At 47.0% G+C, this 13,899-nt stretch overlaps 1 protein-coding gene across 2 annotated transcripts in view; it reads left to right on the top strand.

The window, feature by feature from the left end:
- The window catches only part of LOC139054128 (carbonic anhydrase 1-like), a 129,794-nt gene that overhangs the window by 23,842 nt on the left and 92,053 nt on the right, over positions 1–13,899 (top strand). The gene's annotated exons all lie outside the window — the stretch shown is intronic.

The following is a 13,899-nucleotide window of genomic DNA, read 5'->3' as shown; positions in this document are numbered from 1 at the left end:
ATTTGGCAACTCTCACGAGGCTAAATTCATCTGCACCCAAGCTCCGATCCTCTTCCAATTCCGGCGAGGCTGAATGGTCTCATAACTACTGCTTATGTACAACCTGTGTCTGTCAAAAACGAAACGAAATGTTGTAGATAGCGATATGGTGAGCTGCCATTGCAGGCGTCGGTACAATGCATGTAAACTTACCCATTCGATGTAATGGCGCTTTTTCGATGTGTACGATTAAGCTCAAAAGGAACTGAAATGCCGTCCCCATTCTGTCAGAAAACTGATGTGGTCTCACTTTTGCTCGACGTTCTGTTTGCGTGGTAGGCAATGTACTTGAACAAAAATGCGACTTCAGAGGAAGCTTTAGCTCGGGCCCAACTCCGAAGCGGCCTATTCAAATACGTGTAAAACGCAAAAACGTTTTTCTGAGATAACCCCTGGACCGATCTTAATGAAATTTGTCGCATTTGAGAGAGAAAGATAAATTCTAGTGACTGTTGGAGGCGGAATTTCGATTTAGTGCTTGAATTTTGTTAATTTTGGATTGTAAAACTTTATTTGTCCAACAGATGTAGGGAAGGCTTTAAGTCTTCCCACCTAGACGACGGCCAGGAGTCCTTGGACCCTAGCGGCGATTTCGGCCAGTTGGACGGTCTTCAGTTGAATCTCCGGATCGGAGCTGAGTAATAAGGTCTCCCATTGTTCTAAACACGTTATTCTTCCCTCAGAGGGAGCCTGTGGGCATTCCCACAGAATGTGGTTAAGATTAGCCCTGGCTTTACATAGCTTACACTGGCTAGAGTACTGACCCGGGTAGTAGAGGCTGCACGACACCGGGCTTGGAAACGAGTTGGTTTGCAGGCGACGCCAAGTGGAGGCCTGGCTCTTGTTTAAGGATGCATCAGCCGGAGGATATTTAACCCGCCCTAGTCTGCAGTGTTGTGTGATCTCTCTGTAGCACGCTAAGCGGTCTCGCCCCGTGAAGCCTTCGGCTAGCCCACCAGCTCGGAATGTGAGTCCTCGAGCTAATTCGTGGGCCGCCTCATTCCCAGCGAGGGAGGCGTGCGCAGGTGCCCAGATTATTTCAATTTTCCTGCTATCTCTGCAGGTCTGCAGGATTCTGTTCGCCTCGGGAGAAATTCTGCCTCTGGCAAAGTTCATCACCGCAACCTTAGAGTCGCTGACTATAATTTTGGCTGAAGTACTTGCAATTGCAAGTGCTATGGCAGATTCTTCTCCAATTTGAGAGCAATCCGTTGGAACTGTGCCACTGGCTATCAACCTAGTTTCAGCGCTCGCTACAGCTAGGGCCATGCGGCCGTTGCCATAGTCTGCAGCGTCAACGTAGAGCACGTCCTTCGAGTTTTTGAAACGCTTCTCAAGAGCCTCGGCCCGTTTCTGTCTGCGTTCCTTGTGATGGATTGGGTGCATGTTTTGAGGTAGTGGTGGGATTATTAGTCGGTTCCGCACGCTTCGCGGCAGGTCTACTTTGATGCCTTCCTGCCCCGCATAGTTTATGCCTAGCCTAGCTAGGATTTTTCTGCCCGTAGGGCTTCCCGCAAGTCTCTCATACTGCGAGATCCTCACTCCTTCAATAATCTCCTCAAGCGTGTTGTGGAGCCCTAGAGCTAAAAGCTTTTCATTTGCAGTGCGGATGGGAAGCCCCAGCGCCTGTTTTATACTTTTACGTATGATGCCATCAATCTTCTTCTTCTCGAATGACCTAAAACTGAGGAAGGGAGCAACATAAGCTATTCTACCTATCACAAAGGCCTGGACTAGCCTAACTAGATTCGCTTCTCTCATCCCGGACCGCCTGTTGGCGATCCTGCGGATCAGTCTCATGGTCTGCAGTGCGCAGCCGTCTAGTCTCCTTATTGTTTCGCCATTAAAACCGTTGGCCTGAATAAAAAGTCCCAGAACTCTGATTCTAGGGCTAGCGAAGGCTTTTGAATTTTGTTAAAAAAGATGGCCTGAATAAAAAGTCCCAGAACTCTGATTCTAGGGCTAGCGAAGGCTTTTGAATTTTGTTAAAAAAGATTTTCAAATATACGACAGTTTGAAAAATATAGAAACACGAAGTTTACAAATTCATAGCTCTGCATCAAGAACAGATATCGCGGTTCTGTAAACGGCATCCTTTAAATCATTAAAAGCGGACAAATTCGATAAGTAATATTACATTTTACGTGAATCTGTTACGTTGTTTACAAGGTTTCTTCAAAAGCTGTATTTCCACATTACTAAATGTTTCTATATTCATGTGTAGCATATCAATTTTGTGCTCTTTAGATATACTATTAGATACAATTCACAGAAATGTATTATCGTTTTTTTTGTTGAGTTACAGAGTTGTAAACTTGATAGTTTCGTTTTTGGAGAATGTTCGATTTTTGCAAATTTTTAATAAAGAAATTGACGACTTAACTCAAAAATTCGAAACCAACAGTCACTAGATTTTAAGTTTTCTTTTTAAATGCAACAAGCCTCGTCGAGTTTGGTGCCGTGGTCACCGAGAAAAACGAATTCTCCTTTTATATGTATTTTGGTAGGAGCACCCGAGCTAAAGCTTCCTCCTAAAGTGAAGGGCATTTCGGTAAAAGGACCCAGCCACGAGGCACTGCAGTTCCAGTAATGGGACGGTGTCGTGCCGCTCCTCTTCGCTCCCGGAGGAGAAAGCGCCGTTCTCGTTTCGCGCGCGCGCATGCGCGGCTCGAGCCATGGCCACGAGCGCACCCGCGGCCCATTTCCCGTCCGCCGTCCTCTCTGTCCGGCGTCATGGCTGCCGCGAAAGACGCGACGACGCGGCACCTCCATCAATCTTGGTAAAAACTCTTCCCGCTCGTCACGTCCACTGTAAATCGATCGAAAAGCCATTGATCTCTATTTCGCCTGTCATGATGCGCGTGGAAGCGGTTTTGTTGTTGTTTTGATTTTGTTTGCGTTCTTGTCTTTTGTGTTGTTTTTTTATTTTTTCGCCTCGTCTTTGGCGTTGCTCATGGGACTACATTGCGGGATAAACTAATCGCCTGAAAGCTATGCACCAGTGGCCCAAACCAGCCCCTTGATCCGACAGTAGCTTGTAACGATGCTATAGGGACTGCCCGTCGTGTTATATAGTGTTCTGGGCGAGACAGTCATGGCGGCTAAATGCGCTGCTATGTCCGCGGGTCTTGCAGTAACCTCGGTTCCGGCTGACAGGCCTAAGCCCTTCACGTGGAGGTCGTAAATATTGCTTCGATGACGCACATCCGAAAGAAGGCTAATCCGAAGCGTCGCCGCAGTGCTATTATTTCTTGTACGAACTGTTAGCCGCGGAGGCTTTGGTCCGCCGTTTATAACGACCAGTACCATGGCGCTGTAGTGACTTTTTATCTCTTTTCTTTTTGGCACTCATTCGACGCACAATAGTACATTTACTTTGATTGTGTAAGCTATACTAAATACAATTTATTTTAGTGGGGGCCCGTATGGTGCATGAATCAGCAAAGCGAGGCTCTTGCATTGACTACATTGGTTTAATCCTCGTATAGATCTTTATAATGTATGCGTTCTAGCTACTTGCGTAAAGTAGGGCGTAGCACATAACACTGTCGAAACGGCGGGAATCGTTAAGAAAAAAGAAATACTTCTACAGTAACGCAGATGGTTCGTCGGGGCTCCCTCATTTGCTGCTGGAGGGACTGTTTTTAGAAAATTCTTGTTCAGTTACTCTACACCACGCGGTGAAATACGAGAAATTGGTGCCGTCGATAAAATGACGTGCTTTTTCACCCTTGAAATGTTCCTCAATTTTTGTGTTCTCACTGTTTATGTAATACCCATTACAGCGGCACTTTGAAGATGATTAAGTGGATTCAATATGAAGGTTGGTTTTGATATTCACAGGCTATGCAACAGTGCATGCAACAGTACATGCGGCTGTTCAGTTTTGTCAGCTCGATTTCCCTTTTGCGCTTAATGATAATTGGGCTAGGAAGCGTCAACAGCCTGCATTGAAGCAGCTTGACGGAACGCACTTACGTGCTTGGCAGCAGGAGCGGAACTGCTATAGAGTGACGCATTTACAGAAGTCACTGCGGTTCGCACGCACATATGCCTTCCGGGTCGCCGGCCGTCGCCGCGAAACGCTCTTCACTTCGTTGCCAAGCTGTCTTATCGTCCCCACCATAAATCATGTCCTTCGTAAGCGCACGAGCTTCGCCACTGTGATGCGATGCGCGCATAATGCTCGCGAGCCGCCTGCCTATAATTCTGAGGGCGCCGCGAAGGAGAACGAAGCGATGGACGAGCGACAGACGAGCTCGGCTGCGCATCGGGCATCGGCAAGGTTTCTCCCTCTTCCCGGTAGATACGCATCTCGTTCCCGGAAATTGCGACTTGGTTTCTCGACAGCGGCCGGGGACGGCTGGCGAAGAGAGGGCTCTCCTAATTCTTTCCGGAATATGAGAGGCGAGCACTTCTGAATACAAAGCCCGCGCCGGCTGGCGCTCCCGCTCGCCGACGTCCGGCGTGGCACCGAAGAGCTGCCACGCGGCGCTTTCGGGTCTGCGCTCGCTCTCGCTTGCAGTTTGCGGCCAGCGCGAAGTCGCGCTTCCCCAGGCAAGCCTAACTTAAGCAGATGGTGAGACCGAAATGTTACACGAAGGCGGCGGATGTTGCACGAAATGAAGCCAAATTTGCCAGTGACACAGTGGTCAAGAATAAGGAAATTCACGAAGCGCTTTGACAAAGATTTAGTTGTTGACAACTGTAGTGGCACCATCGTGAAGGATCAATAGACTACAGAGTTCTGAGCCCAACTACAGGTGGCGAACACAGCCGTGACGGTTGTTTCGTATCACTGATCAAGGCGCTGGACACTAAGCAAGTTCGATATGCAAAAATATCCGTGTACTTAGATTTAGGTGCACGTTAAAGAATCCCAGGTGGTCCAAATTGTTCCGGAGTCCCCCACTACGGCGTGTCTCTAAATGAGATCGTGGTTTTGGCACATAAAACCCCATAATTTAATTTACTTTAATTTAATAAACAAGTTACACCCTCCGATATTGGCGCAAAATCAATAGCAATGACAGGGCACAATTCATGCAGCAGCACATAAAAATTGGGGGACGCTTAATCTTCGCCTTTAAGAATGGAACGCGATGGCATACAAAGACCCCTGGCTGTTTTTCATACTTCCCGTCAACTGCAGCATATGTAACGTTTACCGGGAAACGCTGGCGGTGAACGCTATGCACGAAGGCAAGCCTTCTTTCTGGTAGAAACGCGGTTTCTTGCGCGGATCGATCTCCTGTTATTGTTTCGCACATTTAATATTTCAGTCTGAGAAGAGCTAACATGAAAGATATGAGCTGTCAGTGCTTTTTTTTCATTAAAATTGTTTCTGGGCTACCGCTCTCAAAATCCCGAGGAATGACTTTTTTAAAGAATGAAAGACCAGGTATGAGCAACTTAGGCGGTAGGAGAGTGGTTGGGCATGCGTGGTTCGGAATTTAGATCGAAATTCTTTTTGTCGAAGTGACGTCCGACGCCGGATTTTCTGCGACACGGGGCCCTTAACGCTATCGCTTTAATACTTGCGGAAACACGGCGTGGTTTTGCTTCACCTACCAATGCGAAACATTCGTCTTTGCGGCCTGTCATCTTGTATTGCTTTCTTCTTTATTTTCCTTCTCCTTATCTTCAACTTCCTTTTCTATCCCCTCTCCCTCCTATAGAGTAGGCAGGCTTTGTGCCCCTCTCGGTGGCAGTTGCCAGCCTGCTCCTTCCCTATTTCCCTCTGTGCGTGAGTGTGTGTTTTATTATTATTATTATTATTATTATTATTACGACTCGAGTGACGTCAAAGTAAATAGTCATTCTTCGGAATAGGCGTTTTTTAAAGGCGTTGCCTAATGCAGAATACACCATACCGGGGTTTCAGCGAACACCTTCAAAAATATTTAAAGGTAATTGTCTGTGGCAGATAGCACAATTCTAGATCATGAGCTGGTCTACACGAGGGGGCGGACATTACTTGGCCAAAAACTTGAAATGCATAATCGACTAATTAAAAATGTTCACCAATTTAGATTTAAACCTTATGGCCCATATTGCAATTTACAAATCTTAGCCGTGGAGTTCGCAAAGCGGATCCACTTGAAACGAATTCTCAGGATGACACCAGTTTTGAGATATTAATTCCGGAACTTTGCGGAGAAATCCGTTGGCGGTCCAGTTGCGTTCTTAGCAAAGCGTCGTCGTTTTATGCGTTGAAGCACAAAAGTAACTCGAGCGGCAATTTTGCGTGTATTCGCGGGCTTCTTTCACGTTTGGAAAAACACTTTTACGTAGCGCGTATTGAGCAACATAAAGCTGTTTAGGGAGTTTTTCATGTTGCTTTCATGACACTTTTAATCTAATTATAATATTTGAGAAGTTGAGTAATTAATTAATAATTATTATGTAATTAGGCTCAATGTAAAAAATAATCGTAGTATCTCCATGCGACGGCAAACAACCTTACCTTAGTTCTATCCACCTACATGGCATTTGCATATATTTCAATCTTGGTGCATGGTAGTTGGGACGACCTTTATATATGTGCGCCTAACTTATTAGGGATGCGTAATCTTACTGTCACAAGGCCGCAGGGAAAGACATATACCACGTGCCTCTGCTACGACTGCCTCGGATCGCTAAAGACAGGATACTCGAAACAGAATACTCGTTTTTATTCGCCAAGCTCTTTCGACTGGCATGCCTAGAGAGGCGCCCACATTCGCGGCTGTGCATGCGGGCCACATGTACATTGCGGAAGTGCTCAAATTGCGGCCGTACGTCCCTCGTGAAGAGCTATTATTCGTACAACTCGCAGATACTGATCAATGCATCTTAGCTGTGGCGTGTGTGTACTACATCTGTCCCAAAAGTTCGTACCAGTACGTCTTATAAAATTCATTTCTCAATATTCAAATATGTCAGTGTACTCACTATCGAAATATTCCATATTAGACACGATAGACTGGCCTCACCTGTTCTGCCATTGCTGGAAGCACGCTTGGACGCCCTTTTCAGTTAATGGCAGCTGTGTCGTTTCCTTTGAAATTGTCATCACATTCCCGAAATGTCTCCCCTCCGGAGAACCAGCTTGCATTTCGGGAACAAAAGGAAAGTCCCAGGGGGCTAAATCCGGCGAGTAGAAAGGGTGTTTCAGCATAGTGATGGAAATGCGTGCCAAAAATTCACGCACTATCAATGCAGAGTGCGCAGTGGCACGCACTATCGTGGTGCAGAATCTGGCGCCCCTCTTCAAACAAATTTGATCACACGTGACGCACACGATTTCTCAGACGCTTCGGGACATCCACGTCGAAAATTGCATTGACATTTCAACGTTCAGGTACAAATTTGTGGTGCACCATTCCAAGGCAATAAAGAAACACGATCAACATTACTTTTTTTTTAGATCTCCCTTTCTTTCTTTCTTTCTTCCTTTCTTTCTTTCTTTCTTTCTTTCTTTCTTTCTTTCTTTCTTTCACGCTTTTCTGGCATTGTGTCATCTTTATTTTTCCACTACTTGCTCCGCAACTTCAGCTCGATGTCGTATTCGTAAATCCAAGTTTCGCCACCGGTGACGATCTTCCGCACGAATTCATCGCTGTCATCTCGAGTTTTCCAATCAATGCAACATTCTTTTCGTCGCAACTTTTGCTCAGGAGTCAGTACTTTAGGCGACATTTTGCGCAAAGCTTTACTATTTCTAAATTTTCAGTCAAAATCTGGTGAATAGACGACTTCTCGAAACCAAGTGCTTCCGTTATCATTCTAACAGCAATTCGTCGGTCACTGAGCGCAAGAGGATGCACACTATCGATGCTTTCATCTTCGCGCAAGACGGAGGGGCGTCCCGATCTTGCATCGTCCTTGGAACCTTCACGGCCTTCCCAAAAACGCTGGACCCACTTGAACACGATCGTTTCCTTTAGGGCATCCTTTCCGTTGGCCTTTTTCAACGTTTGATGAACTTCTGCGCCATTCTTGCTGAATTTCACAAGAATTTTGGTATTTCTCCTTTATTCAGTCTGTTCGTCAATCTCCATTTCGACAAAGGCTAAATATAGGTTGCGCAAGAAGTGCACGCATAAAATTTTGCCTTGTCGCAGAGACGTCCAGCTCGCACTAGAGGTCAACCGGCTCCTTTCGAGTGGAGAGAGGGAGAGAGAGAGAGAGAGAGAGCAGCGCCGCTACACCCTCTCCCACTGTTTTGTAGGCTCACTGTATTAACTTTTGGGACAGACCTTGTATACTGGGCCGCGATATTGTAACGGAGCCTTTTCTAATGTCATTCCTTTTCGCGCTTTTCGATGCTTCTCAGCGGTCAGAGTGACGCTCCGCCCGCGTTATCAATGCGGTAAGCCAACCGTGGATGATCGATGATAAGGGTGGCACAGAATCAAGCGGAAGGCATCGCTACATTATACCGGCCCTGGTGCTGGCTATGACATTGAATGTAGGACTGAATATAGTCTGGACATTCGCAGAAAGGAGCCTCTGAATAGGACAAGTCACCCTTTGCGTAAAGGCAACAAGAAATAATAAATATAGAGGAGAAAGAATAGTCTAAATAAATAAATGACGCTAAATGTATAGAATGACGACGAAACAAACGAAGAGGAAAAAACGGGGGAGGGGGTAGTGGGGAGGGAAGAGGGCTACTAATAAATTCACCGATGCTATTTTTCGGGGTGCTTTAAACGCAGAGGGCGCAAGAAAATGGTCGTCAGCGTCTGCAGAGAAGCACATTCTATGTGGTTACATCCTCAGACGTGCTGTGCTGTCTTTACGCCTGTCAGAAACACGCTGCATACGCTAGCGCGCGGCCGGCCTGACATAACGGCACGCGTGATTGTTCGAGAACGGCGTTCTTACTCTCACGCACACCAGAGAAAAGGTGACATTTTGATTCACAGCAGTAAAGCCACCGAGGGACGCCGAACGGGGAAAATGTAAACAGAGTCACGGCACTAAAGCAGCGCCTGCCGCTTGGCCGCCGTCCAAAAGGCCGGAACAAAACGCCGGGCAACGCCAGCGGTGCGACAGAACTCGGGTTTCTGCAGTAAACGGCGCTCCCCGGGAGACACGGCATGCGGTCGTAAAGGGGCCGGCCCTTTCTTCTTGCCTGTCTTTTTATGAAACACTGAGGCGCTCCTTATTTCTGTCCCTTAGAAGACTCGATTGTCTGCCCGCAAAGCGCACGCTATAGCTTCTCGGCATGCGGCGAACAAACGGGTGACCCTTGTTGTCTTGATGCGTCGCGCGTTCCTGCTTGGCGGAACGTCATATTTCACCTCGGAGCGACCCGTCTCGGGGCGTCCAATATTGGAACGCACAACGTGCAGTGCGAAGAACGACGTCTGATGTTCCAAGAAGCGGTGGAACGCTGCATTGAACGAGGTTGATATATATAGCGTCGAAAAGACCAAGCTTGTAAAATATCGGTGCGCGAAAAAAAAAAGAAAGAAAGAAACATAGTGCCTCTTCTTTAAACGAAAAAATAGAGTGTTAATTTTTGTTGCGATTTTCTATGCCCTTCACCTGCGATTCAAGTTAAGCTCCTTGATGTTGATACTTTACGGCGTTCGTATTTGACAGCTGGAGAGCTGACAAGTTATGTGCTTGAAACATATACGCTTATCGATTTGATGCGGCCTTGAAATCGACAGGCAGTTTAATTTCCGGTGCCGAGCGTCCACTTTTCAGCTTCGTCCTTCACGCTGCTGAGGCGTTGAAGTAAACGAATGTGCGCTGTGGTGATGGCTCAGCGGTTGATGTCAGTCTGTGATCCTTTCTCCAAAAGTGTTGCTGTTGCTGATAACGGCTACGGATATTGAGGGCGCTTAGAACGAGGATAAAAGAAAACGGGGATTGGGGGGGGGGGGGGTCTTCTGTTGACCTCACTGTGCCTCATACATCGAAACAATAATGTTATTGGAAAATACGAAATAATTACTGCCGAGCGGATGGGCCCTCCTACCTTAGGAATACTTCTTCCGAAGCTTTGTCATATCTCGCTCACTCATTTTTTCAAACACGCAAACACTATAATACTATACGCGTGTTCCTTGTTATCGGAAACACGATTGGGGTCCTTGGTAGTGACTTTCATTCAACATTTTCCCGCTGAACGTTGCAGCGTGCCACAACTGCCGACATGATCGCTTGCGAAGCGATCAACGGTCGAGCAGTTCGAGCGTCGTGTGCGGTGGTGTATTCCCCTCGACGGACATCGGTAGTGCGGTCTCCGGCATTGGCAGACGCCGCAGGCCCTAAAATTGCATGTGTGTGAGGAGGAGATTGAGTTGTACGGCAGGTCTTCGGCAGTTTCGGGAGGACGTGGGTGCGATGCAACCCGTGTGCAGCCGCGCTCAACGACATCAGCGTAACGATCGGCGGCATTCCAGCGCGTTGAATGCCTTCACCGCGCCGCCGCGAAGGCCATCGGCTGTTCACAGTTGACGCCACAGAAGCAGCTGCGTGTTCCGAGGCTCCCTCGCGTGCGGACGACTGCGGCCGCGTACATTCATTTTAAATCCCAGGCAACTCGCCGTGCACGTCTGAGCACGCGAGGAGAAAAGCGCGTCAGCTCGTTCGATGGATGGGCTGGCCACGCATGCGAGCGCCGTGGCCGCTTTGCGCGCTTTGTTCGCCACGCCCATCGGTCCGCGAACAAGCTCTCGTTCGTGCCGCCCGGCGTAGCACGCGCACTCGTCGGAATGCTTCGGACGCCACGAAAGACGCCCCCCATACACTCTCGCATCGGCGCAGCTTGCTGTATTCATTTGACATGGCTACGATTCACCGACACATGGCGCGTGGCGTGCGGCTCCTGTGCGGGAAACGCTAAATGTCGTGTATAATGTCTAGCCTGTATACATTATGCATCGCTTTCAGTCGTCGTTTTGCGTAAGTACTAACAGAAACATCCGGGCCCGTATACTAAAACATGTTCTTACGCTGGAACTGTTCGTAAGAACAGATGCCAGCCACTCGTGATGTTGAACATATCATTAGTGGGTAGAGGGCTCTTACGAACGAAAAGCTTTGTGGATTCGGCCCTAGAGTTCTTATGTCCTACATGCACAACAGGAGGCCCGATAAATGAGCTTATTGGTCAACCACCAATGCGGTACTTTATCGTTGTTGCCGTTGTTGTTTTACCTCTTTCTTCCGTCTTTTTCTGTTCGTAACGTATTTTTTGTCGGAAGTCAGGATTCCATACATATTTCTCGCCGCGAAAATGAGAAAAAATATACACCGTATACTGGGGTGACTGGGTCTGTGCGCTTCGATTCCTCGGAGTGCGAAGAAGAAAGAAAAGCCTCCTGATCCACAAAGCGTAGGTGACGAGTCGTCGCCGCCACCCCTCGCCCCGGTGTTTCCATAACTTTTTCGTTACGTTTTCGAATGAAGGGAGGTAATATGTAGACCATAAGAACACTTCTGAAGCAATTATCAAACTCTTTCATTGCGGCGAGAGTTGTCAACGGTTCGTTCACGGCGCTGGTAGCTCTCCGGTCGATATGTGTTTCATCGCGACATCTATTTACGGAGGATGTGGACACGCAAGACTTCCCTACATAAGCTGCCACTCACCGTCCCCGCAGTGATGAGAATTAGCGTTGGCGCATGCCTCTGGCGTGCCATGCGATCAGACTGACTTTCGTTTGGTCAGATTCTTCTCTCTATATAAGCTTATTTCTTTCGTTTTGTTGGTATCTATCTATCTGTCTATCTATCTATCTATCTATCTATCTATCTATCTATCTATCTATCTATCTATCTATCTATCTATATATATATATATATATATATATATATATATATATATATATATATATATATATATATATATATATATATATATATATATATATATATATATATACATATATATATATATATATATATATATATATATATATATATATATATATATATATATATATATATTGCGTGCGTGCATTCTGTCAAAAGGCGAATATAGGCAGAAGTTTGTAACGACTTTTACTATATGTCCATAGCGAAAGCACCATCTCCTTATTTTCTTCGTTATTATTTTTTATTTATTTATCGTTTCCTTGGTACTGACGAGATAGTTCGTGAACCATAATTTTGGTGGTACAGCGCACTTGGAAGAAAAAACGTTCACACAAACACGAATGATGAGGACATACACAGGTGCCTGTGTATGTGCTCATCATTAATATTTGCGTGAACGGATCTTTTATATTTATTTATTTTCAAGTATGCGCTACTTCACCAAAATTATCGTTTTCGTCAAAAAAAGGTACCGATTTTCCCGACGTACAACAGTGACCGTGAATACCAATTGATGCAGGAGTCGACGCGTTGTCATCTTCGGCTTGATCGATGCCTGTTGCGTCGTTCTGGCAGCGTCGCACAGCTGTCGCTCACGACCGAAAACGAGTGAAACAAAATGAAGGAACAACTCGTTTCTCGAACAGCGCGCACCGTCCACAGAACTCTGTTACTCGGCCGAGGCGGTGTACTATTCGCCGAATTCGCGGGTTTGCTATGTCGTGGACACTTCCTATTTCATTCTCCCACTAGAACCTTGGCACGTTGCCAGTATATTGTTGCGAGGAGTTCCCGCTGTGTTTGCCGGGCGCTCCCCCTCTGCGACCATGGTTAGCATAACTTCCGCATGCGATGGCGTGATTTGGTCTTGCGTGCATGGTGTATTCTTTGCGAGTTGGTGCAGCTAATTGCTTCGCGCTCGATCGCCTCTGCAGGCAGACACAACTGGTCAGATCTATCCGATCTTGCAGGGCGCGTCTGGTCACGCTGTTCTTGAACTGCCAGTGCGCAACAGCTGGAGGCATCACGCGTATGATCGTTGGGCCAGTAAGTGATACAGCGGCCCGGTCGAGCCCTCACACCGCATGCTTATTGGCGCACTTTCAGAAGTCAAGTTCGTGCCCACAGTGTACTCATAGTGGCGCACGAATAATTCGTTTATTTGCGTAGAATGGCTTGGGCAAGAAGAACTAAACTGCTTTGTATTCTGAAGTCCGAATATTATTAGCAGCGCCGCCAACTGCGCGCTTAATTAAGTAAGGTCGGTGTTGTTAGGCTTAGCACTTGCTGCTTCGCCGTCAGAGCGCATTTCAGAAGAAGATGCAGGTGGAAAATGCGTGCATGAACGTATATCGTTGGCAGTTGCGTTTATAGTGGATCGCAGACATCGCCCCTCCTCGTCTATAGCACGCGATGCCAGCTAATACACCGGCGTGTCACATGCTCCTTTCACGTACTGTGAGACATCCTCATCACATCTTCCTCTCACTATACTACATTCTAGTGCGCCCCATACCCTGAAGTCATGTCCTTGAATCATGAAACTTGCGCGAATGCTAAAACATCGTCACAGCGGATGAACTTGCTATGCATTGGCCCATACACATTTGTAGTGACGAGGGAACGTGTAAAGCCATGCACTTGAACTAATTGTACCTACAAAGGTATTTATTCGAAAGGGAAAAAAAAAGTTGCCTTGAGTGAGAACAATTCGACCTGCGATATCCGTTATCGACACATTATCGGCTCCGTTTGCCCACGACCTGCCCCACTATAGTGATGATTCTTCACTGCAACCTATCGACTTTTAAGAAATGCGACTGCCAGATGGTAAAATTGGTGTTGCGTCTGCGTCCTAAACTGCCCCTCACCCCGAACCCTGCGTGCGTGTATAAGAGCAAAGACCGTCGAACAAACACAGAACCTCGCATATTAAGTATACCCTGCGCCTTATACTGAAGCGTGTATAGCGAATGGCGTTTTGCAGTCAGTTGAGGGCCATATTTCGCTATCACCACTTTTCTCTGAGCCGGCCAACTT

This window comes from Dermacentor albipictus, chromosome 1 (assembly GCF_038994185.2).
Source record: "Dermacentor albipictus isolate Rhodes 1998 colony chromosome 1, USDA_Dalb.pri_finalv2, whole genome shotgun sequence".
NCBI classification, from domain to species: Eukaryota; Metazoa; Arthropoda; class Arachnida; order Ixodida; family Ixodidae; genus Dermacentor; species Dermacentor albipictus.
This window is presented reverse-complemented; position numbering and strand designations above follow the sequence as displayed.